Here is a 27,360-nt window from a genome sequence, read left to right as displayed (position 1 = left end):
TGGGACTATCAAGATTACCTCCTTTTCAGGGTCTTGTGGAGCAGCAAGGAAAAGATGAAGAAAGGCAATTATTTTTCATGCATTACAGAGTTTCTGTCTGCCCCACAGGCATTCCTGCTGAGGCCACCTGAAGATTTACACTGCAGTCATAACAAATTAGATTTTTCTGTATTCTTCCATATGCAATAAAAAAAATATTATCTGTGATATCCTACCAGATAAAACAGAAACCTTTAATGGACATGCTGTAGGAGTCTATTAAAATATACCATGTTGATTTGTTCCCCTGATTTGAGTTCTGTAGAGCATCTCATCACCTTGTAGGTTGAGGAATGTTCCAAGGCTGATTTTTCCAAAGGAAGAATTCTTGTGAAATGAAAAAACCCAACCAGATGAAGGCTGCAAACTTAACAGGCAGCTGGTGCTGGGTGTAAATACATTTGCTTTGGTGGAATAGAAAGTGGAGACTAGGAATGAAATATTTCCCAAGCATTCATGTGGAGCACAAAGTTGAATGGAGACAGCTGATAGAGCAGAAAGTTTCTCAGAACTGGTAGCTAAATCAGAGGAAGAAAAATAGTTTGTCAACATTTTTATTGACCAGAAGAACTTGTTATTTAATTAATTGATTAATCACGGTGTTTGCATGGGATGAAATAGTCCATGCTGATATAGGATATGAAGGTGATGCTTTGATGCCATGGGAGCTGATTTTGCACAGATGCTCTGGGTGACACTGACATGAGGCATCCCTATGGACCAGTGTGGCTCTGTGTAAGGGCCAGGGCCTTGTTCTGCTGGTGCACAGGGGCACACTGCCCTGGCTAGTTTGTTTAACCTGGGCTTTCTGCCAAGCAATGCCCAGCACTGGAGCTGTTTCTGTTCCAAGGGTGCCTGGTTCAGCCACATGAGCAAGCTCCTGCTGGGATGGTGACCACCAGCTCTGGGAAACAGACCAGCAAGTCCACCTGCCTGCCCAGCCCCTCTGAGCCAGTGGCATTGGGGGGAGCCCATCAAAGGTGGTTTTCTTACCACTGGTTTGGAAAGTAGCTATAATTTTAATAACTGATTCCTCTGAGCCAGGCCAAACTGCTTCTGATACCTCACAGAAACCTGTGTTAGGAAAGTTACGCAGTGCCCTGTTGACTCAGCCCTTCCATCAGGTGTGTTTGGACGTGAACACCAGCCCTGCTGTTCAGCAGGGACGGGAGCTTGGCTCATGTCCTGCCTGAGTGCTGCAGTTGGCAAATCACTGCTCATAAACAGTTTTTCCAAAGACAACCACCTCCCTCTATAAGGAAGATTTATTTGTGGAAAATGTTCCAAAGTGTGGTTATATAGCACCTGGCATAAATTGCCCACACAGAGTAACTGGACAGTTGGATGATCGATTAATGCTGGCTGCTCTCCATCTTATTGTTTCGAAGGTATCAGGTAATGGATGGTTCATGTGCTCTATGCATTATATAAATAATTTAATTTACGTCTAGGAAAATATGCCTTGTCCATGAAGCAGAGAATTACTGTCTGTGTGGGTCAGAGATGCCTCTAAACCATTTCAGTCAAGTGTAATAAATTAGGATACAGTGAAAGAATTTATTTTCTTCATCATTGCTGTAATTTGATTCAGCTACTGCAAAGATCTGTGTGAAATTCTATTGCCTGTACAAATATTACAACATAAATTTTAGAGTAAGACAAAAAGAAATTATGTGAGATCAGAAACAACAGCTGTACTGCTGTAGGAAGGCTTCATGGGATATTTGCTTACATAGTTTCAAAGAAATAGGAATTTCATACTGCTTTTGCTTAGATAACCAAAGTTTTACATTTTTAAGCTATTACTATCAGCGAAATGCCCTCAAGAGGGACTTTTCCCTAAAAGAGAGAGCTGAAAACACCTCCCAATGCCTGATCACATTTGAAGTCAGTGTTGAAATTCTGCTGAGTTACAGAACTGCACGATTTTTTCCCCAGATGTTTCTGTTCTTTACAGAAGCATGTGGCTACACTTCTGAAAGCAGTTAAATTACTGTTGCAAAGAAGTTGCCACCCATTGCTTAGTTTGCCTTAACTATGATTTTTTGGGGATGTATTTGATGATGTGACTGTAACCAGAGAGTCTTTAGATTAACAGCTTGTCAAGAAAAGTTGACTTCCCTCAGAGTTTTCTACTGTTGGCTTTTACTTTGATTAAGAACCCTTTTTGTATGGGGCCAGCAATTAAGAAAACTCTTCTTTTTAATTATCGGATCAAATTATCCATGTTTCCACCCCAGACTTCTTTGTTAAAATGCATAACCTTTATTTTTACGAGCAGTGCATCAACAAGTCATAGCCATTTCTTACTCTAAAACACCTTAACTACCCCCAGAGCTACAGTATTTAATTCCTCTGTGTACCTACAGCATATAGTTGAGGGGGCTATTATACCCATAAATGAGTTGCGTTATCCATGGGGGATGTTAAAAAGGTAATGAAAAGTTAATGTGGTATTTGCTTCTTTTTTATATGCTCATTAAAATGATTCATAACTGTGATGTTTATCTAAACCCACAATTAGAATATTAGATTAAGTGTTTACTTTTGATGTGGTACATGTAATTTTGTAGGAAGCCAGAACACCATTTCAGCCTGGTGCATAGGGAATTGAGAGAACTACTTATGTTGTTTCTCAGTTAATTACCGTTCTCATTTGCCTCACCCCCTCCCTGAAAATGTCTCTTAATTAGAAGGGCCCGTTACAGGATGGTGCTGATGTTTAACATCTTAGAAAGTTGAATTGGTGGTGTTTCCATAGGAAATAAAATCTACCGAGTGTTTCAAGTGCAGACCGGTGATTAGTAACCAAGTGAAACAACAGCAAGTCTGTGTTCCCAGGGGGAGTTGTTTGTGCCTTGTGTGAAACGAGCTGATGGAGGAAGCCCAAGCTCCCAGCAGGGAGGTGTCTGTCCTGCAGACAGCAAGCTAGGACAGGCTGGGAACCTACTGACACCCCACAGGCCTCCTGGGCACAGGACACCTGGCCCCACAGGCACCGCTGAGCAGTGTAAGTAGAAAATAACCTGCTTTTGAAGACTGGCAGCTTCTTTCCAATTTTGGGATGCTACGTGCCTGGTTCAGCAAATTGATGAGTCATAGGTGGGACTGGCAGTGGCGCATGAGATTTTGGGTTGTAGCTCTAAGGGGACAATATGGCACTGCCCTACTGTGTGAGACAAGCAGATGTGTGGTGAGACATGCACCTCAAGTGTGAGACTGGAAGGGTCTGAAGGGCAGCAAGAGGGCAGTGTGGAGGAAAACCATGGGCATGGCAGCAGCCCTCTCCGGGTCATCCTTGAGGCTACTGCAAAGTGGAGGCAGGGGTTCACCCTCTAGCCAGGCACAGCCATGGACACAGGGGCCTTAAGGGAACCAACAGCATGAACAGATCCTAGTTTTGGATCTGGCTCAAGTTGCCCCCTTGGCTTTGCAGTAGAACACGGTGTAGGTAAAGAGTTGCCCTTTCTGCAGGGTAGATGGCCACATCTCTGTGAGTGGTGGAAGACAGAGGTCCCTGCCAGCCCAGGTGTCTGACAGAAACAAGTCAGGGCTGTTCTTTCCAGCAGCTTTAGGAAAGTATCACACCCAGGGTAGTGTTTTATACACATCTTGGATAATTCGGTGTTATGTGCTCCCAGAAACAGGGGGAAGAGAAAGCACTGTGCAGTTCCTTGGGAAAGCAAAAGCTGAATTCACAGAGAAAAATGCCTAACAAATAATAGACTAATACACAGAGGCCATGAAGAGTTCTGTCGGCCAGCAGGACCTGCAGCAGCTGCCTGGGGCTGCTCTCAGGGGCCTCCGAACCACTGGAGCCCATAATCTCCAGCCTCTTCCTCTGCTCTCCTGGTTCCCACTCACCCCTCCAAAGGTGATGGCACATGGGACAAAACCACACTAAAATCTTTGTACACAGATGTAGAAGTAGCTCCTAAGCAGGCAGCAGCTGTACCCCATTTCTGTGTGGTTTTGAGTAATTTAATTTCATTTTACTCTCCTGCCCTCTCTGTGTATATGCAGAAATGACCAAAATCTGTCGCTTCTTGCTCAGGGAAAACAAAATCAGATGCAAAGAGAGTGTGTAATTTCCAGCACATCTTCTGCCCACACAGTCTAGAAATCAGTGACCACCTTTGACTAGTGTGGGAAGCTGTGCAACGAACTGGATCTTTGATGGGTGGGCTGGAATTCCTACGAATGGCAAGAAAAAAATAACAAAAATAGCTGACTGTCCTGAATGATGTTTCTTGATCCACTAATCCAGCCCCAGTAGTGGTAAAAAGCCTATTCTGTGTATGACAATACAGGCAGCTGGGCGTGCACCCGCTATCAAAGCAGAGGCCGGCAGGCAGTTCCTGTCCTGTAAGCCTGTGCAACAACAAGCCATACATAGGGCTCGGGAGATGCAGACAAGTGAAGTGGATCATAGGACAGTGGCAAAGCCAAGATTATTTCCCCAGCTTTTTCTGGGAAGATGAAGGTAGACAAAGAGGTGCAATATGGCAAGAAATCTAAGGGAAATGAAGAGAAGCAAGTTGGAGGCCAGGAATGAAGTGGAGCTGTGATAAAGAGGTGCCGCGGGAAGGATAAAGCAAATTCTGGACTGAAGGATATCCTTCGCCTGGAGAAATACTACTTGACTTTCACCTGCTGGTTTCTAAATGATCATTTGAGGACTGCAAATGGCACACCAGTGGTGTTCAGTGGTGTGGCAAAGGTATAAAACCAGCTCTGCTTTAATGTACGGAGTTTTGCCTTGGCAGTGATCAGCTGTAATTAAGACTTCATTTTCACAAGCCTTTAGCTATCTCCTTCTGTTTAGCTTCTAACTTAGGATCAACTAAGATCAAACATATCATGATCAGCCTTTCCAAAGCTAATAGTAGCACAAAGACAACACCAGTGTCCCTCACATGTGGCCATAAGCAGCATGTCTTCCCTAGAGTGAATTCAGCGGCAATAACAGCTTGTGTTCCTCACCCATATTACAGGGGTGCCCAGCTGCCCTGCCAGCATTTGTGTCAGCATTTTCTTCATAAATTCATTTTTATTTCCTGACTGACAAAGTGCCAAATGCATGTGCTGTTGCCTCTCAGCTGAAGAGAAAGATGTGAGAAACAGTGTTTTTCTGCTCCTAGTAACTGAAGAGAAGTGTTGGCTGAGTTTCAGAAAAGTAGATCAGATGATGAAGTCCACATCACTGAAGGTATTTAGAGTGTCTGACATCTGAGTTAATCCTTTTTTCCATACAGGAAAAGCTGAATTTGAAAGTTTGGATGTGACCAGACTCATGGGCATGAGTTGGGCCACACTGAAAGAAAGCCAGTCATCATGGCTCATCACAGACATGGTATTTGATGCTTTTGTGACTGCGGACTGATTCTTCATTGCACTAATTTAATTTCATGCTGCTTCAATTGCATGAAGATGTGCTCAAGTAGGCACAGCCTGCTCCTATTCCTTCCCACTGAGTGGCCTGAAGTAAGGGCTCCTCTGCTGGTTCCCAGCTCCCAGCAAGATGGATCAGAGCACAGCCAGGAGGTTGCTGGAGGATGCTGCAGCCTTGCTGTGTCTTTTTCTTGCACCTGGAACCAAAAAAATGTTTGCTGATTCTCAGGAAAGTGTGTACCTACCCCATCCCATTTCCTGACTGGGTGTCATGGCACTAGGCTTGGTGTCTAGTTTGCATCTGCCTCTTTTCTGTGTCTTCCTCATCAGGTTAAAATCCACAGCATCAGCTGTGTATCTTCCTGCAAGGGCTTCATAGAGCTTTTGGGGCTACTATCAGATCTTCATTCCCCATCTCATTTGACCAAAAGTGGTTTTTGTTTTTGCCAAATATTGTTACTATGCAACATAACAGCAAATATCTGGGTGTGATGTTGGATGGAGTTTGTTGCAAGAGCTTTAACTGTGATAAAAAACATGTGCCTAATGTTATTTTTAGACTTGTGTATGTTAAGAGGTCATAGAGCTTTAATTTAAATACAGCTTTATATAAACACACAGCTCTCAAGCACCTTAATACTGAGATCTGTATGTCTCCCCAGGTTCAAGCTTGCTTACACAATGGAAAAATCAGAGTTAAAACAGAAATTAAGTTCTTTCATATTCCCTTGCTGATTTTGTTTTTCTTCATGTAACACCTTTTCAGCAAGAAAATTATCGTGGTGACTGATGGGTCTGGTGGACCAGAGAGTTGAGCTGCTGGGAGGTAGGGATTGCTGTGGTTCAGGCTAAGACTTGCAGCTGGCCTCATCCATCCATCCAGGGGCCACGCTGTACTGGGGCTCATGTTGCACTTCTGAGAAATCCCCTTTATCCCTTTGCCTTGTCTTCTGCAGGGAACATGATGGGTATTGCATGTCCCTGCCCAGTTTTTTCCTCTATCCCTTCTCCTTTTCATGTGTGTGTGTGCAGATCTGCAAGCACACACACCTTTGTTAACCTACACTTGAGTTTGTGTTTAGCAGTGGCACTCCTTCAAGTCAAGCAGCACTCTCATCTTTTTCTAGCACACAGCATGTGATTGACCTTTCTTGGAACTTTGGACTTAAGCTCAAGTTTCATTAGTCCTAATGAACCAAGACTTTGCACTTGGGGTTCAAACATCCAGTGCTAGCAGGTGTGTAAGAATATAGAGGCAGCCTAGGTAGCATCTGAAGGGGTGGCTTGAGAGGTGGCCCACAGCACTCTTCTCCTATTTTCTCTGCACTTTCATAGAGATAAAACCTCCAAGAATGACACGGGAGAAATTAAAGTATTGTCTTAGTTTATTTTCCAAAAAGCAATTGCTTTTTAAATCTGTTGTTATTCATAAATTTCTAAGCAGTGGCTTCATTAATACTTAAACTACTATGAAGAGAGATAGTTTGTAATCTGGAGTTGTGCTAATTTCTAGCTGACATCTCTTGACTTCTCTGCAAACCTGTTGCTTGTCTCTCAGGACCATTTTTCTCTCCTATGTGCATGTCAAAGGCAGCTGCTCTTATTGCAGGTCTTTTGTCAGCGACTGGAGAAAATTTTCCCAGTAATCCTGTTGGAGGCAGCAAACAACAAAGAAATGGCTGAAACGCAGTGATGCTGCCTATCCGAAAGGAAAGCTTCAGTGCTTCAGCACTTCAGTCACAGCAAAGCTACTTGCAAAATGTATGCAAATTCCTCAGGACTGTGTCAGCAGGAAGGTGCCCTGACACAGGGGAGCACAGTGCTTTAACCTGTGCTGTACTCACCTCCTGCCCAGTTCCAGCTCTATCTGCTGTCCACAGTGAGGCTCCTGTGTAATGGCTTTTGTAATTCTCACTTCTGCATCTGCCTAGAGCCCTCGGAGATTTTAACTTAATGAAATCATTCCCCTTGTTTCAGAAGGAACTTGTCTTTCCCTAGTATCCCATGCTGCTGCCACACGCCTGAGGGCAGGCATTTCAACTTGTCACTCATTGTGAATACAAAAAGAGGATATCTATGCCACTAAGGGGACACTGCTCACATTTAAAATCTTAGATGCTTCCCTAGCATAGCTCAACTCCCCAGGGGACTGGCGTCCACGTAGTTGTGCTGGCAGAGACAGCAGCCCTCTTCATGTCACACCTGTATCTTTGGCATTTTAATGGCCTCCTGGGATCACACAGGGGTGGTGGTGGAAAAGAAAGGTTACCAGCAAAGTACCATAGTCTGAACTACAGAGGAGAATAAAAGAAAGCAGCATGTCAGATGATTGTCAGAAAATTATATGTATTTTTGGGTGAAATTCACAGAAGGCAGTGGTTTTTACTCTCTATGGGATTCCAGTAAGAGGCAGTCAGGTGCACAACACTCATGAGAGATAGTTTTGACTTCTGTCAATGGATTCAATTATTTTTCCCTCAAAGGTCTGTATGGAGGCTCCGTCCCCAGGAAGCCCCTCATCGCACCTCACAAAACCCCCAGTGTTGCTGGTGATGATGCAGTCTTTATGAGCAGTGTGAGGACATTTCAGGTGGTACATAGCAATACTTTTAATTGGTGACCACGAGACCAAATTAATCCCTTCTTACATCACTTCAACCCAGAGGTGGTCCACTGGGAAATGACGACAAGAGGCAATACTCTAATCCTGACAAAGCAACTCCTTTTGCCAACAGCCGTAGGATAAGAGATAGATGAAGGCAGGTTGTGAACCATTGCTGATCTCTGTCATCTTCCTGGCTGCTAGGAGGGAAATCTGTCTGTCTTTATTTCCTTCTCTTTCCTTGCTCTTGGCTGATCACGGGGACAGGTTTTGACCACTGCCTGTTTGCCAACAGCTCCTCTCCTCCCTGACAGCTGAGTGCCCGGTACTGCTGGCTCTGGCAGCTGTGGGGCTAAGTGAAAAGAACTGCAGCCAGACTTCTGGTCTCCACTTCAGCCCTATAAGAATAACTTCTTTCAAAACCTTCTTTAAATTTATTAATCCAAATGAGGTTCATTCCAGAAGAGCAGTTCCTGGACATAGCGTACTGAATTCTGAGTCACCAAAACTCAGCTGAGAGGTTTCCAAGCAACCCAATCTCAGCTATTCCTGTTTTGAGTGGAGAGTTGGACCTGATGACTTCTGCAGGGTTCCCTCACGCCTAAATTTTCCTATGAGGCTTCAATCATTTCTTTATGGCTCAGTCCAGGTAGAACCACCAAACTTGCACAGATGCTGTGCTGGGCTTTGGTGGCAAACAACAGCAGAATACTTCAGAGTTGACCTCAAATTTGCATTTGGACATAATAATTCATCCAGTACTGGCAAACTGTGGGATATGCTGCACTTTTCCAAAGACAAGAGTCTGCCACAGTTGTTTGTGACCAAAACCGCTTCAGATCTAAAGCTAAAGCCCTAGAATCCTTCTCTGACCCTTGCTTCTGCGCCTTCTGTTTTTTAATAGCACTATTATCCAGGAAGAATATATTATATATTATGTATTATAATTCCTATAAACAGCACAGGTTGCTTCTGTCCCTAGGCCCTTTCAATTCGGCAAATAAAATTTCAAGTTCAACAGCACCAGCAGACTGCGCACCATAGATCCTGATGGTCCTGGCCTGTCAGGTTTCAGCACAACTCTTTTATGACTGAGCACCCTTTCCTATAGATCTATATGGCAATGGCAGGCCAGTATATTTGGAGAATGGGCCTGGCTCAGTGCTCTGTCAGGCACAGCCAGGAATAAGGACAGATCTGCTGATTCAGGGTCCTACAAACATAGCTGATCTCACTGCAGTGAAAATAGGTCACTAATCACACATGGCCAGCATCCAAAAACTAGCCAGGAAAATTGAATATCTGCTGGCTGAAAACTCTGTTTTACTCGACCGCACAAAAAGAAAGCAGTCTGCTTTAATTTGTTTAAAACAACTACCAGATTATGTGACCAGGAGATGAAGACAGTGATCTCCCTCCGCTGCTATTTTTTCAAGCAAGCAACTAATTTATTGTTCCAGCCCATCCTTTGCTTCGTTCTCACACATTAAAATAATGTGTAGTTCACACTTCTGTTTTTAAACTCAGTTACAGCAAGAAGATCTGATTTCTAAAGAAAAAATTAACATTAGCCTATATGTTGATGACACTGATTTCTTTTATAGGCTTCTGTCTAGTGAAACAAGTAAGTTAATATTGCCATAATTAGATCTTTCTAAATAAAAATAACATGACAATTCCTGGGTTTGGGTTGGTGGTTCGTTGTTGGGGTTTTTTTGGTTTGGGTTTTTTTAAAAGACAAAAACCTTCTTTTCTTTTTAGATCATTCTGAGTTTTCTTTTTAAGCTGGTTGCCCATGCTGATATCCTGAATAATTTAATGGGAGAGCACTTAGACTGCAGCAGGGCTGAGTGTTACTGATATGGAATAAGTGTACTCTGATGTTACACAATGTGCATGTGGGAGGGAAAGTCCAATCAATATAAATGAATGCCTTTTTCCATTGAATAAATGCTGTCTCTCTCAGTCAGCAGCTGGGGGGAATATGGATGCTTTATACAGATAAGCTCTTCTAAAATGTTAGATCTAACAGATCAGATCAGGCCCATTTCCTTTGCTGATCATCAGCTGGTAAGCGGGAGTGGTCTTCACCTTCAATTGTGGACTGAGTGGTGACATGCCCATGTGAAAAGGGTTATTGAAATGTGAGTAATTGTTGTTAAGAGTGTTCAGAAATAATTGCTTGTACAATTGAACTGAAGACCCAAAAGAACCTGGTAAAAAAATTTGCACATGCAAGTTTGTAGAAAGTTTTTCAGCATATATGTTCTTTAATATTCTCAAGCTACATTAAAGGAAAGGTAATACTTGAGAGTGGGTAATTCAAGAACAGAGAGTAGCTCACAGGAATACTGGAATTGCCTGTGTGTTATGCTACAGGCATAGTTGTAAGATCCTTTTTGTTCTCCTACCACTGGCACTGGAGGCAAGTTGTTCCTTGCTCCTCCCAATCCCCATCATTCCCGCTACCGGCCCCATCTCTTGTGTGCTGCCCAGGATTCAGGTGCTCCTCTGAGAGACAGCCATACCCAGCTAACCTCCCAGGGAGGTGTTTCCCACCTGGAGAGGTCCTGTGTTTGGCCACACTACCCAACGAATAGATTCACAGCAGTCCCCACCAGGGAAAAAGGGAGAGCAGAGGAGAATGGCATGTCTTTCCAGCAGCTCAGGGTTCAGTAGTTCAAGTCCTGCCTTCCTTTCACTCTCACCCCATGGCCAGTGATCTCTAGTTGCAAGTAGCAGGAAAGAGTTTGTGGCACACACACAGCCACATCAGATTACGAGACATGGTCCTTTTAACCTTGAGAGGATTTGTGGCGACTGGGAAACTCCATTGAGAGTTAAGGCAAACTCCATTGGGAAAGCCAGCGTGACTGTCATGCATCAGTGACAATTCTGTGCAGTACTTAATGCCAAAGCCAAGGCAGGAACAGACAGCATCATCACCAGACAGAGTTTAGCTTTTATTTACAAATAAGAGGTTTTGTGACTGTGAGAGTGCCTCTGATGGCAGACAATTCTGGTAGTCCCTTAAGGCTGATATGACTGATTCAACCAGCAGAGACAGTTTTTGATGGATGTTGTGTGCCTGACTGGCTCTTGCTGGAATCTCACACTAAGTGAAAACAACTGATTTCTTATGGACTACACAACTGTAAGTGTAACTTTATGAGAAGTGTTCATCAGGCGTGTAATATAAGCAGATTTTGAACTTGCTGATTTAATAACAAGCTGTAGATGGAAACCATAAAATAATTCACAGTGAGACAAAGGACTGAACAGTTCAGATGAAGAACTGAAATCAGACCTGAGACTGGTTTCAAATGTCTTCATCTGTCAAGTTATATTCTGGAGTTAGATCCTTACCTGACACAAATCAAACTTCTCTGCCTTACATCATCTGAAGCATACCTAGGGTAACATGTAATACCAGTAACCTCTTCTCAGGGGTGACCATGCTGCAGCAATAAAGGGATTTTCAGCAAAGGAAAGCTCACAGTCCCTCAGGAGGGTCTGCAGGTCCTCTAGGAGCAGGGTAGTATGGCCTTGGGTGAATTAATGTGTATTTTCTTTGGCATGTGCATACATAAGGACATATTTAGACCTCCTGTTTATTTGCTTAGACAGGCAAGGTTTAAGAGGGAGTAGTGGAGGAATGAACACCAGAAATGTTTGAGCCCAGTGTAAGGTAGGAATAAGTTGCCTTCCGGAAATGTCTCCTAAGCAGCTGAAGAAAGTTAAAGAAGGCAGCTGGAAACAGCAAGCCCCAAGCAAAATAACCCCAGTGGTTATCCTGTGGGGCACATCAGAAGAAACCTCAAATGACACCCTGTAAATAAATCTCCAGCACTGACTGCCAAATATACATCAAAAGTCAAGCCCTTGTCCATGGACTCAAATAACACACTCTCAATGGAGTTTATCTTTTCTGCCCTCTTTTAACCCAAAACAAAGTTTTTGCACAAGACTGTGAATCAGTTCTAACATACCCCCTCCTGCTGGGTTGTCAGCCAGTTACTGGCAGCTCTCACCGAATTCTTTTTTCTCTGCAATGTGCACATGTTTCTGCACAAGCACATTCAAAAGCATTTCCAATTCCAACTTAAACCCACAAATCTGGGGAAATTCTAGGTTAAGCTCATAGCCTGTAACAATTGTCTTATGACATGAACTGGTTAAAGCAATTCATCCTTTTATGATCCCTTGATGAAGGGACTTCTGTTACAAGAGAAATGTGCTGGATTTCATTCTTTGAGCATCCCATCTGACTGCTTAATATTGCCATAAGACAGAGCAGCTTGTTTTGTAATCCTAAATAAAAAAAAAAATGTTCTGCCTGATACTGTATCAGCATGTAATTCTGTAATACCTGTTCTCCAAGAACCTTGAAATGCCTTATAATTCCTGTCTTGACTCCATTGCCATGCTTTTGAGGTAGGTAAATGTTGTTATTCACCTGTTAGCATGGAGAAAGGCCATTCTAGAGAGTACCCTGTCCAAAACCATGAGTAGCTGTGCAGGGAAGGGGGCTGGGCTCACTCTCTATTTTCTGAGTTGGACTTTGTACCTGGGAGTTCAGAACAGGTTATTTATAAACTGCAAGTGGAAACATTACAGTTTATCTTGTGACAGATATTTGGGGCTTTCAAAAAGGATTAGGAGGATGGAGTCCAGTACCAGAATACATCTCAGAGATTTTTCTACAGTTTCTTTTGTAACCTTGAACAAGATCGTTTGCTGCCTAAAAGACATAGGTAAATGTAAGTGTGTATTAGAATATAAACAATATTTTCCAGTTCAACAGATTGTGGAAAGGTTTCCTCTAATGTAACATGATGTCAGCTGGGCTGGCAAGGACAAATTCACTAGTCATTCCCAGGTTGTGGAAGCCGTGATGCTGGGATATGTGTGTGTACAGAGAGACAAAACACCTCGCTACTTTTTTCTTGGTATTTCCTCAGTCTTGGTTTCTTTGTGGCACAGCTTTCTGCTTCAGACTGCCAAAGAATGTCCTTCATTGCAAGCCTGCAGTTTTGCACAGAATATCCCTATTTTCATAAGGGGCAGAGAATTTGATCAAACTTCTCCACTTGCTTTGTTTGCACACATGCTGCTTTCTGTCGCAGGAGAACCAACCAAAGATATGGACTGGGGGTAGAAATGTTTGGTCTTACCAAAACAAGCAGCTTTTCCATTGAGATATTAGAAAAGTGGTTAAATGAAAACATTTGCTGTGTTGTCTTTTCGAATTTCTAACTGGGTTTCACTACCATTGACACTGGGAGATGGACAACTAAAACAATTGTGAGGGCTCCTCATGCTGCTGGCTTGTGGATGGGGATGCTGGCTTGCAGCAGGCAGCTGTACCAGCTGCATTGTGCCATGTTTTTTGCTGCTCTGGGTCACTGCAGGAAATGCAAACACAGGAAAATTTTACTGAAAAGTTGGCCCTTGGGCTGAATCAGGTACAGTCATCTGTGTTTTGCACCTTCAAGAGAAATAAATTTTAAAGGTATAGGTTTTGTTTAGTTTTGTGGTTTTGGGTTTTTTTGTTGGTTTGTTTGTTGGTTGGGGTTTTATTGTTTGGTGGGGTTTTTGTTGTTGTTGTTGTTGTAGTATTGGTTTTTTGGTTTTAGTTTTGGGTTTTTTGCAAGTTAAAACAAAAGGGACAAACAAGCAAACAAACCCGTGAAACAGGAATATGGGAACATTACTGTGCTGGTGAACTCCAGCTCATGTGCAATGACTGACATGTCTGAAGGTAAACAGGCAGGTTCCCCCACCCCCAGTCCATCCTTCCCCTCTAGAAGCTAACATTGCTAGAAAGAGATGTTGAAGCAGCTGACACCCAAATGACAAGTGGGTATGTAATGTCACACCACTGGGGAGCAGAGGGCAGAGGCAGCCCAGCTGGGAAGACCAGTGGAGTGGTGCAAACCCAGCTCTGCCTCGCTGGATGTCTACATGACGATGATCTGTCTGGCCAAGAATAGTAATGCTCAAAATGCTCTTTTAACTGGGGCTGCCGTGCTTTCATAACAGCTCATGAAAGGTCAGGTTTTGCAAAGGGAATTTTGGCTATGGTTGGTCCAAAAGGAGGAGGGGTGATGCTGGGGGACTTGAAATGACAATCGTATTGATAGTGCTGGTGGTCACTGAGGGAATATCAGCCCATGAGCAGCAAGCAATTTCTGCCTCTGCACATTTCACCCCTGCTGCCCCCTCCTCTCCCCTGCGCAGGGGCCTTGGGCTCTCTAGCCTGACACCCTTCATTGACCAACCAGTCTGCCTAAAGTGACTGCAGGGTGGTTTTACATGTTCCTGAAGGCACCACGCAGCCGTTCCTCCAGTCTGTGCCACTGGAGACTCAACCCAAGTCTGACCTGGGGCAGGCAGCAAACTGCTGTTGACAACAGGAGCCAAAGGCAGGGTTTTGCCCTGAACCTAAGAGAGGCTGTTCTAAGAAAAGCACAGTGATGTCCCTGGGAACTTCTGACAGATAGCTGAGAAAAGAACAATGAGCATGGCTATAATCTATGGTAATAATTCAAATAAACAAAAGAACTCAAATTTTCTGAACTTTCCAATCTTCAGTCTTCACTGTATTTACTAAATCATACTGTAGTAATGAAAGGCCAGTAAGCAACACTAGGATTTTCAGAAAGGTCCTTCCATTCTGAAGCTGGCTATTTCAGCAGTGGCTGATGAAATGATGCTCAAATGGGTTACTCCAGCCATCCATTGCCAAGAGGAGAGTATTTTCATGTTGAACTTACAGGAGGAAATGCATTGTATTTGTTTGCTTGTTTGTTTATTTATTATGGAAGTGAGCTATTTTTCACTCACTTGGTGATGTGGTTGTGGGGAAATGATTATCATGGAGGAACTGAAAAGTTGCTGTCAAAGTCAGTGTCTGTTTGGGAGGAGTGGGGTGGAGATTACAGACATCCCAAAATGAGCGGACAATTTAGCAGTGCACAGTTCTAGCTAAGATGACAAAGACTTTCACTGCACTATCCTCTCTGAGGGGATTAAATGTCAAGCTGTAAAGCCTTTTGACTTTGCTTACAGCTTAAAATGTGATTATTTCCTTTATGTGAAGTGGAACAACTACCATGAGCAATTTATCCTTCATAAAAAGGTATCTGATGACCTAGTGATTAGAGTACTTCTCAGGGAAATTGGGGTTCAGATTCCTGCTTCAGATCAAGAAGAGTGTGGGACTTGAACCTGTCCACCCATTACTTCTGTCCACATTGCCATCACCTACTATCTGATATGAAGTCCATTGCTGTCCCCTTTTTTCCAGCTCTGTGACTTCAGCCCAGGAGAGGATTCACAGCTAAAGATCTTTAACAGTGTTAAGGACCTAGCTGCCCAGAAGGAGCACGGTGTTTGTTTTTAGGTGGCTGACTTTTGGAGTCTTGCCAGGTGCTGCAAGGAGAAGCAGGGATTCTATGGAATGTGACAGCAGTGAGACCAGAAATTGGAGTTTCCATCTTCCTCCTAGAAGCATAACTTCAAAAGCCATCTTTGAAGCCTTTGCTCAGAAATTGTCTGAAATGAATGCTGGGATGTGTCTACACTTCAGCAGGAGTCATGGCCTATATGTGTTCATACTTCACTGAAGTCTGGATATCAGGGCCTCAAAAGCTAAAATCTGTTGCTGATAATCAAGAAAAGGAAAGGTGAGGCCTCTGCAGGGATGCAGAGAGGGCAGCTTCACTAGCAATACTATCAAATAGATCCATACAATGAGCACTTGTATGGAAGAAGAACAGGTTTTATCTCAGTGGATGGACAGGGAGGGCCACCTCTCGGCTTTGCCATTGGTTTGATCTGTGCCTATCAATGCAGTTCACCCTGAAACCGAAGCCCAGATGCCCAGGCCAGGTCGGGAGCGTGTAGACCGGTGTTATCGGGAGCAGAGAGAAAGAGGCCCCATGGCATCTCCCATGGAGACTTGGTGTGGGCAGCCACAGCCTCACAACATAAAACTTAAAAAGAGCCACAGCCAGATTTTGTGCGAGACTTTGCTCCTAGAAACCCCTATATAGTTCTCGGGCTTAAACAGTTACCTCACTAAGACCTCTGTGTGGCCATAAATGCTATTTGTGCTCCACAGTGGCAGTAAATATTTGGGTTTGGCTTGGTTTAGTGACTGAGGCACACAGAGGAAATTACTGAGAAAATAACAGGTTAGTGTGTGACAAGCAAACCGTGCTTAAGCAATAAGGCAAAACTGATCAATCATGGACCAAAATGTCATGGTGAATGTGCAGCACAGGCAGAGGAACGGGACCAATGGGGTGGGTTTTATAAATCCCTCATTTATTTGGTAATTGACCTTCCAACCATACAGAGGCAGGTTGAAATACCATTGCATTTTTTCTCCTTTTTCCTACTTTTTTTTTTTCTTGTGTATAATCTAGGAATAGATATGAGACTGGGTTTTTCAAATGGTCATTTCACAGTAAAAACTTGATCTGAGCACTTACCTACTTGCTGCAACATCTGCAAACTGCTAACTTTTTGCTGTCTGCAGCCACTTGAGTGAAGGCTGATAAACCAGAGAGCCTGTATTTTGTCACCTTAAGTTTCTATGGGGTTTTTTTGTCTGCCACCTGAATTTTCCCAGGCTTGCTTGGTGCCTAAAAGTAAGCAATTAACTCACTTTAAAGCTTGAATGAAATCTCTTTAACTAGGTTTTATTTATGGAGGTGGGTTCTTCCACAAAAATATCTTAAATATTTTAAAATGTAGCATTTTAAGATCAAGTGATGAATGAGCTTTTTAACTTGGCAGTGAAATGCCTAGGGACTAAGGTGCCATAGGCATTAGAGAGACCAGAAGCAGCAACCCTCAGAGGCCACTTGGACTGCCAGGGTTTTCATAACCCACCAAATCTCTGTTGGGCGGGAACCCGTTCCTTGTCCCTGCTGATGTGAATCAAAAACAATATGGAGGATATAATTCAAATAGCCACGATCTGAGAGGATGAGAAAAACTGGGAGCTAGTGCCTGGTGTTCCGGGGAGATGACAAAATTTGTAAGGCATTGAAAAATAACCTCCAATTGCCCAGAGAGCTTTCCCTGCCTGCGCTCACCAGCGAGGAAGGGACGAGCAATAGCTGTCACTGCTGTGGTGCAGGCAGCACTGGGAAGGGGTAAGCTGGAGGCTTAAAACCAGACAATTTCTAAAAGAGATGTCCTGCCTGACTGCATGGCCTCAGATGTCAGCAATTTGGATTTTTATTAGGGCTATTTTTCTGCAGAGAGAGGTTGGGTTCCCTCCTCGTCTGCTTCCCGTAAGTGAAAAACACCAAATGAAGGTCTTGGAAGGAAGTGCTGCCAGTATTTAAAAACAAGGAAGGGCTGGTTTTCTCCACTTGTGCTTTTTCAGTATCATTAAAAAAAAGGGGCGAAAGTTGGTTTGGGGCATTTTTTGGTGCACAGCTCCTAAGGCAGCCAGATTTTCAATCTGGAGGTGCAAGTGTTCTGTCTCACCTCTCTTCCTCACTGAGAGGTAACTCACATGTGCAACAATTCAGACAAGTGATGGGGTGGAGGGAGGATGAAAAATGATATAGAAATGTCAGAATGTTTAAATTTTCTTCCATACCAGGATTTGCAGTCATATTTAAAGTTCCCTTCCTCCATAACAGCATCCCATTGGTGACCTGCTCAGACAGAGCAGCATTCATCAAATTTCCATGCTCATTACATGAGTAAGTACCAGTTTTGTCTCTGCCCACCAGTTTTATTGCCCAGCCATACCATTGCAGCTGGGATCGATGCAGGCGCCTGTGCTCACATCCTGGGGGTAAAACCAGATGTGACCCTTCCTGGACAAAGTAGTTTATGAAAATGGTGCTTTGCTATGAAGCCCTTGGTCTGACATGCCACAAATTTATTAATGTACAAGTTACATTATTTGAGTTCATTTTTGCAGAGTTCATTTCATCATGTTTCACCACTCATTGAATGAAATTCAATTGTTATTGAATTTCATTTTTTCTCCAGGCACTGGAAAACAAAGGCACATTCCATGAGGAGGAGGTGGTTTAGAGATGGTTTGAAATTGCCATGCTTCAAATGTGTTGTCATGCTGTACCTTTATCTTGGGTGTCCTTTTCCACTAGTTCAGTAACCTAAGTAAATATAATGAGAAAAAAAATCCCCATTCTTACTTGGTGTCTCCATCTAAAATTACCTCTAAGTTTTCTTGTAAAAACACCCAATTTAAATGCACTGTTTGAGCATGGAAAATAAGAACCCTCTGCATGCAAGAGGAAAGCAGACTAATCAAAAGCAATAAAAAAGAAATGTATTCCTATTTTTTTTGCAAAGGGGCTACTGATTGTTAGCTTTAGAGCTGTTCTCCAGGATTTTCAAATTTTAAAAAATTCAAAACATAATAAAATGTAATTCTGGGGCTTCTGTTAACCTTTAAATTTTGGACTATTTTGTTGTTGATTGGAGAAAATAATCCAAAATAATGTGGTTTTTCAACTATAGTTTTGATTTCTTTTTATTTCAAAGTATTTGAAAATGTTAGATTGAAATGTTCCAGCCTGATATGTTTCCACTGTGAGCTTAACTCAATACATTATTTCCTTTGCTTTTCAGAATAAATTTATTCCAAATCGGTGTTTTCAGGCATTGTGGTTGTGAGCAAGACATGAAAACATTGTCAGAAAGGTTTTGGCCATCTTTTTTATATTCCTTTGAGCAGTACAGCTATGCCTGCAAGAGCTGACACCATCAAAACTTGCAGGCAGGTGCTGTGTTTGTACTGGCCTCTTACTGCTCGTGGCTTCCAGGCTCCCAGAGGGTTCATGGCCTGGCTGGGGGAGCACAGAAAGTCAAGGCTCTGGTGTTGTAACAAACAACATGAAAGTCAGTGAGCCACATATATTAACTGCTAACTGTTGATTTAGAGCTTGTTTTCTTATCAGGGGCTAGGAGATACCTGTGTTATTCTCCAGTAAGAAGAAAGCCAGGTTTGGGTAGAAGAGAGGAACTGAATGCAGCTCAGCTATTGCTGTAACAGCAGGTAACTTGATTATTTGGATTTTGAAAGTAAATTTACCTTTAAAGGAGAAAAAGTAGAATTGATACCTAAATTAAAAAAAAAAAAAAAAAAGGAAAAAAGAGTGGGTTTTTTTACTGCCTCTATTGGCTAAAAAACCAAACAGAAGCAATAAAGTTCCAGGGTATGTTAAATAACTGTGTTTGTGAGGCAATAGGTGAAATTCTGCTGAAGTCACTTACCCAGAAAAAAAAAGTGCCCTGTGAGGTTTTATTTTAGTGGTCAGTTACTCTAGCACAGAAAGTATAAATCTTGAGAAGTGAGCCTTACCCTGAACACCTGAAGCAGCTCTCAGCAACAAGTGGTGTGAAACTGGAACAGTGCCAAGGGAGTGTGACAGCCTGGCAGCTGCCCAGAGGAAGGAGAGGGCTGGTACAGACAGCCCTGCTGCCAGGGCAGAGCAGTTGCTGAGACATCATTAAGCCATGACAGTAAATGATGATGTTCTCAACTGACTGCTGGAAAGAGTTCTGAGAAAGGAGCCTCTAACTGCAAAAGCTGCCTTGACATTGGAGTGTTTCCACCAAAACTGGCTAAGTCTATGTTTCATGTGAATTATGGACAAGACAAAGCCCAAGCCCACCACCCAATCTCCGAGACTGATGGGAACCAGAACAGCTCCAATGTCCCTGGACTAAACCAGAGAGGTTTCAGTGGTGTCACCTGCCAGTGCTCTACTACCCAGAGAAAAAAGGAAAAACTGCATGTTCTCAGACATGGTTGCTCTCCCCTGCAGATGGGACGACATAGAATGTGTCCTCTTGCCCACCCTAAGTCTGGGCAAGCCTCAGGCTGACCCGACTGGTCGGCTCCTGCCCTGCCTGGTTCTGGTGCCCTCAGTCCCCAGACTTGTGGGTCTGCATGCCCCATCCAGGTGAGAAACACTGACTGCCTCTTGCAGCCTGGATTTCAAGTCAGGAGAACTCTGCATGAGGCAGTTGTAGAAAGCTTGGTTTTGAGAGAAATGGTGCACATTGATGGCAGCCTGCATGTACCCACACACTATGACTTATTTTGACTTGTGATGGGCAGCAATTTCTCATTGCAACACTCAGAGGAGTTTTTATTCTCTTATTTTGCTTTTCATGAATGTATTTCAAATAGAAATCCCCATGCCCTTTGCTACTGACCACACAAGACTTGCAGAGCATGGACAGTGTTTAGCATCCCTCTTAGCAGCCTGTGAGCCCGCTAGAGGTATACACCACAGGCTCTGGCTTCTGTTGGAAACCAATCAGTGCTTGTCCATGACTATACCAAGGCAGTGTGGAATTAGTGTTTGAACTCAGTTTACCTGTAGTTTACTTCAAATCCAGCAGTGCTTTTTTTCATAGGATTTTTGAGCTAAGAAGAAAACACACCCCAAATGCACAGCATTATGTTGATCTGGTTCATCTTCTGGGAGGAGGACAGCTGAACAGCTTATTTTGCAGCATATTTGTACATTGCTATTCATGACCGCAGTAAAATAAAAATATTTTAATATTTGACTTTTTTTTCTTGTTTAGAAATTCAACGTGGACAGTTGGAATTGTCACGTAAAAGCCTGTGTTTTTATTTCATGTTAAAGTAGTGTACCTACAGCACAATGAAGGGAGCACAGCTGATCTGCACCTCACAGAGATTAGTTCCATGGGGAGGCCCACGCTACAGAGCAGGGTTGGTAACACCCCCCTGCAGCACATGGTGCTGGGAACCTAGTGTCCAACTGAGCTCTCTCTAAGGATGAGGCCAAAGCAGAGTGTGGCACTCTGGCTCTGATCTGATGCATTAGCATTTGCTGGATTAAGTCTCTACAATACAGCTTGTGCCACCCTCTGCAGAAGAAACAAAATTGCTAGATGAAAAGTAATGAGGCACCATTCTTCAGCAATGCCTGTATACTAAAATGACACCATGAAGGCTATCTGGCTATCTTGTTAATGAAATAACCCAAGGAAAAACATAAAGGAAGAGATCAGTGCAATCCCAGAGCTACTGACTAATACACACGCACAATTCTACGGTCTCATAGGAAATCTGCCCTTAGTTTAAGATTTGACAGAAGGTATAAAGAAAAATATTGAATCTGTAGAAAACACGCAAACTGTGAGGTAAATCTGTCTTCTGATTACTAGCAGGTCTGCAAATGTTAACACAGTCTTTGTTTATATATTATATCCCTGGTGAGGCACACCTGATATTAGCAATAAAGTCCCCCTTTTCCCTTTGGGCCAGGTCACCCAGTTTCATGTTTCTTATTCTTCTTACAGATGTACTTGGAAATATTCATATGGCTTTTTATTATTTTAGATACCCTTGCTGTGTATTGTGACCTCGCTACAAGAAACCTTGTTTTATACCAGTCTATCCTGAACAGCATTTCACCATCAACTGAGGCATTTAAGCAATAACTATATTAGTACTTCATCCATCCTGCCTTATAAACTTGGCAACTTTTGCTTTCATCATTATCGTCCAGGCCTGCCACTATTAAATAGACTCCATGTCAAACCCTCTAGTGCTTTGCTAATACTTTCCTTCTAATCTGGACAGGCTAATCTTGTTTCTCCTGCTGGGTCAAAGACAGCTTCTGTTCTCAAATGTCAAGAAGCCAGTTTAGCACACCTTTGCCTTTGAACTGCTGGACTGGAAATGAATGACTGCTCTTCTGGGCAGGAAGCCTAAAAAATCATTGTCTCCTTTTTCATCAGAAGTATCCCCAGGATTTTAAAGTAGTTCTCCATATGTATGTGTTGTCCTCTTACCCTGAGCTCAAGTATTTACCAAATGTTCTTTAAATGCTACCTCTACCTTGAGTTTCTCTAATTTAGCATCCATCTTTTATTGTTCTGGAGTTCCATGCCACACAGATCCTGGCATCCTGAATTATTCTTCTTCTGTACCTGCATTACAGATACAAGAACGGATTTTGTAGTTTGTGGTCTCCCAAATAAAAACTTGAGGACAGCAGTATTGAACATTTAGAGAAATCAGTGATTCACCCAAAACACAAAAGGACAGTCTGACTCTAACAGGGAAATACATCATAATTCACTTTCTATACTGTGAGGGGCTTCTTGAACAAGCTGGGCTTTGCACTGTAGTAGCCATGAACATCCTCCTGTAATTTTAATTCTTTAAGAATTAAAGATACAGATTAGTCATCTCAAAATTGTCATGGCACTGGGTCCCTAGTGTCTTTTTCAAAATCCTAGCCAAGTTATGGTCCATATGTTCCTTATACTCCTGCAGTATCTCAGAACTACTGTCAAAGCCTGGGCCCTGTTGTGCTCAGTATCATGTAAAAGGGGAATAAAATGTAAGTATGTGCCCTGAGTCATCCACAGTTAATTTTAGGATAAATCTGGTTCCAGACATTGTGAGACACCTCTGACTTGTTTTTAACGAAAAACTGTTTCTTTTTCATTCAGACCAGCACTGGGAAAACATACACATTTCAAGCCATTTCTCACTGTATCTAAATTGTAGGATGTATTTGATAAGTAATATGCTTCAGCAATGCAGTGGAAATAACATGCTGCTTTAGCCACCTTAGAAATGGCATGAGTGGCATCTAGTAATCCTTCCATATCCAGATACTCCAGTTATTCCAAAAGCCCATGCTCCATTTCTGTACACAGCTCTCTTGGATATTACACTCTTTCATCAAAATGGCATTTTGCCCGTATGCCCATATTTAAGAAACTGTGACAGCTGGATACAGACAAACAAGAGAGGATGTCTTCACAACTTTGTGTAGGCTGTTTTCTGTAAAGGACTGACCCATTCCATCACTTGTGGGAGGAAAGCAAAGCTGAGGCGAACTGCAGAGATGTGAATATGTGTTTTAAACACAAAGTGCCTCCTCTCTAAACCTTTTCCTGCTGATACCTGAGCTCAGCTGGAGTCCAGGGCAGAACCCTCCTGCTACCACATCTGGCCGATGTCCTGCCAGTCCCAGCCATGCACCTCTCCCAGCACTGCATTGCTGTATAGATGAGCAGGGGCCTGAGTCAGCGTCTTCTATTGTATTTTGACTTTTCATGCAGATCTTCATGTTTCTTATTTCATCCTTTTATCCCCAGAGACCTTTTTTCTGGGTCTCAGCTGCAGGACACCTATTGGTCTCTGTTAGCTGAGGTTGCAGGTCACTTCCTGACTTAGAAATATTGGGGCTGCAACCAAGGTTGCACCTCCTCAGGCAGTCCCTTCAGGCCCCTGTGGTGACACTGGCAGGCCTGGGAAGACCTACTTCCTAGGTTCTCAAGTTCTCTAGCACTTGTTCTATTATTCCCCCCCCCCCCACACTACTATGTGCTCAACAGGACACAGACCCGGTTTCTTGGACTGTGATGCTGTATTCCCCTTGTTTTTCATGATGGGGACCTAGTTCAATGGCACTTCTTGTAAGCAAAGGTGTTGCGAAGGAGGAGAAGAGCATGGGACATATCCTAGGCACACGGTGCCTGCCTATGTCACAAAGCAACATTTCTCTTGCTAGCTTTCCAAATGGCAGATCTGTTACTTTGATATCCACACCTTAAAGGCACAGTGAGAGAGAAGAGCCCTTCACGTATTAGTGTATGAGTAAGGCTAACTCTGGGATTGCTCTTTCAAACCCAAGGAAAAAAACTGGATTTGCAGCCCACATACTAACAGTTTCACTTGTCCCTTCTCAATGTTCCAGTGAGGGTTTGATTGCTGCCTCTCTCCCAGGTATCCCATACAATTAGATACAGTTCTGAGACAACACAGTGCAAAGGTCTCCCCAGAGCATTTCACTGGCCCTGGACACACATGGAATGTCCATCTCTGGACAGAGTGGAAGACAAAAATCACCAAATGGCACAGAAAGGGAAGCAGCAATTCCAGTTTATTTTTAGCATGAAGATGCCAGAAGATTTGCATACCCCAGCAGGACACACAGAAATCTGGTGTCCCAACTCACAGCCAAAACAAAGACACACACACACACACATACACACACATACAGAAGATGATGGAAGATACCCGGTCAACCATTCTGGAGCAGTACCTATGTACAGGTTTGATTTATGAAATAGGGCAGACAAATTTACAGCAGACCTTTCCTTTTCCTGAGAATCAAGAGATGATTGCTGGCTCTCCAGTGCCCATGTGTCACCTCTCTATCATACAGCCTTCCCAAATCCTAGTAGTTCTAGGTACTTCTGCAGATTTGGGTTTTGTTTGATGTTCCTTGAATCTTGACGCACCACTGAGTGCTTTGGCAGGTGCTAACCCTGCCCTCTCAGTGAGCACTGCAAGTGTTTCCTCCTCCACACTGGTTATCCCTGGCAGGAGCCAACAGATGCCCAGGTGAGTCACCTGGCTGCTCCAGTGCTGTGTGTCTGGGCTCACCCTGCTGAAGTGGCACTAATTATCTTGCCGGCATGATGCAAGGAGGTCTTACGCACTAAGTACAGGGAAGAGAACTGATTACATGGCAGGAATGATTACAGGAGTCCTCTCAGATATCCACCTACCCACAGGTGTATTCACCTGCTGCTGCTGTGTATACCTGTGGTGCTTCAGCAACGTGTGATGAACTATTTAGGGTGTGTGGGATCCTCCCAGGGCTACTGTCAGCAAATAAAAGCCAAATAGAGCCCTGCCTCCTCTTGTGGGGATTCCTTCTTGTTTCTATTCACCCAGGTACAGTGTCCTGGGTGAAATGCTCTGGAAAGACTCCAAACCTTTGTCAGGAGCTGGTATTGCAATGAGTTAGGTCACAACAACATGGCAGATACAGTGCTACAGGACTGCATCACACTGCAGGGCTTCCCCCAGCCTCTGCTTTCCCTGCCCCTCTCAGGGAAGCCAGCAAGCTGCCAGGCTGCTTGAGAAAGCTTTTGCTTTCCTTAGTTGTTTCCTTTGGACCAGAATTTCACAGAACTTCCCTCCATCCCTTCCCAGCCACAGCCGGGAAGGCCATAAATGCAAACAGGTTTATTTTGCAAGTCTTTCATTTTCTGAAGCATTTGATTGAAGCTGCATTAAAAATACATACCTAGTGCTAAGGATCTCTTTGCTTTCTGTTGTCAACAACATATTTTTAAATGAAACATTCCAGGGTTGGGGTTTTTTTTGGTTGGTGTGATTGCCTTGTTTCAGAGTTACTTAAGTAGGAAAATATTTCCCTTGGAAGGAATCCAAGCCCACAGAACTTAGGCAGAGTCTTTCTGTTAACTTTAAATGCACTGTGGACTAGATTGCTGTAAACCTCTAAAATAAATACACTGGTAAAGTCCAAGGTTTAATGAGGCAAATACGGCAGGCCCTTTGCTGGTGAGCGTCCCTGATGTTAGTCACCTTAGCAGCTCAGAAGGACAGCTCTCTGTACAGTGGGCATTTATGCAGTTAATTGATGTCTGGATATTTATAGCTTGGCAATGATCTTTTTAAGGATACAGGCACCAGGCATGGGTTTTCCCTTGGGGAAGGGAGAGGAGGATGGAGCGGAAGCAGTGTTAATAGAAGTGGTGGGAATCTGACATGGCTTTTCCCTCACTGCTAGCTTTGGTATCCCTCTCCCCAGCTTCACTACCTCAAATATTCAGTGTTTCTGCATGAAGCCACAGCAAGGCACTGCTGTGATTGTAGGTCTGCTTGTTCCCTGCACACCAGCCCCTTCAGCCTTCTGCCCTGTGGCCCAGCAGCTGGGACCACCCTGCAGCTGGGGATGGAATTTAGCCCATCAGCAGCCCAGGGCTATGCTGGGGCAAGGGGAAGATTCGGCAGAGGTTACTGCCCCTTGGGTCACTTGGCTGAACTGTTCTTGCAGCTGCTGCTTCTCCTGTCCCAAGCAAAATTAGGATTTCCATTGCAGAAGCAAATTTTGCTTTGGGCTGGAAGGCAGCCCCAGGACAGAACTGGGCTGGCAGTGGTGGGCAGAAGGGGATGCCACGAGCACTCACTTGCTGCCACCACACCTGCCGTGCTTGTGGGCTTCCCTCACCAGGCTGAGAAAAGGGCTGTGAGTTCAGCATCCCCTACAGCTGCTGATGTAGGGTTGCTGTGCCTGGATTAATGACAGCAACATTATGGCTCCTGCCTTTGAAAGGGCTTGTGCCCAGGCAGTACCTTTCAGACGCAGTTTGGAGCCTGGTATCCTTCGTTTGCTGCTGCTAATTAGAAAAGCATTTCCAGCCCTGAACACTATTAATGCAAAGGAAAGCAGAAGGCTTTTAAGACATGGACAATATCCAACAAACATTTTGATGGTTCCATTTTTCCTAAAACTCAGTCTCACTGGAGATAATAGAAAAGCTAGAGAGTTACTCTGAAGGAAGACCAGCTATCAGCTCTGAAGAACACTGGTGAATAGGATCAGCTTTGATCCAGTGCTGGAAAACAATCACCATTAAGATCTCTCCTTAAAAAAACCCTTTTTTAATGTTTACATAAAAACACCACATAAAAATAAATTGAATCTAGCCTCTGGAATCCACTGTATCTGCCTTGGAGTATACATTTACCTCCTGAGAATTCATACAGTAATTAGATGAATGTGCTTAATTAATCACATTTCCTGTGCTGAAGAGGTTTGATGGAAAACATTTGCTTCCATCACTTTATTAAAGCGTTATTGAGTGTTGTGCTTGTCATGTGTTCATCACCAGCCTTCTCTCCAATTAATCCTGACAAAACGAAATTTACCAACAGCAAAGTAAGTCAGTGCTCACAGTCGCTTTGCTGTAGCTTTGTGTACATGCCTTCATGCCTCTAGGTAATTACTGGATAATTGGGAGCAGAGTCTGTTTAATCTAAAAGGAGATGTGCTAAATATAAACCATTTTCAGAGCCTGACTGATACTGTTTTAATAGGCTTGGTATCATATACTGCTGTAGACATGTAATGCATGATTACCTTTATTTATGGTATGTGTTTATTATCAATTTTAAAATAAAAAATGGGGTTTGCAGCAGGGTTATTTTACCTACAAAGCAATTCTTGATCATTAATATTTTTTTCACACACCACAGCTGAATTAAAGCATGGGGATTCAAAATCAGAGGTATGAAGATATGATCTTAACCCTTCCCAGAGGTGCTCATTATTTGGCGCTGGCTATGACATTACTCCATCTCCTGGGAGCCAGCATCCAATGTGGGGACAGATAGCTGACAGAGGACTGCCAGATGTTTCTGAGGCTCAGGAGGGGACATGGCAGAAACCCCACTGCAGAGCAGGGATCGGAGCAGAGGAGCTGGATTAAGTAGCAGACCAGGGGAG

This window comes from Corvus moneduloides, chromosome 4 (genome assembly GCF_009650955.1).
Source record: "Corvus moneduloides isolate bCorMon1 chromosome 4, bCorMon1.pri, whole genome shotgun sequence".
Classification (NCBI taxonomy): Eukaryota; Metazoa; Chordata; class Aves; order Passeriformes; family Corvidae; genus Corvus; species Corvus moneduloides.
The sequence above is the reverse complement of the archived record's forward strand: the minus strand, read 5'-3'. Positions refer to the sequence as shown.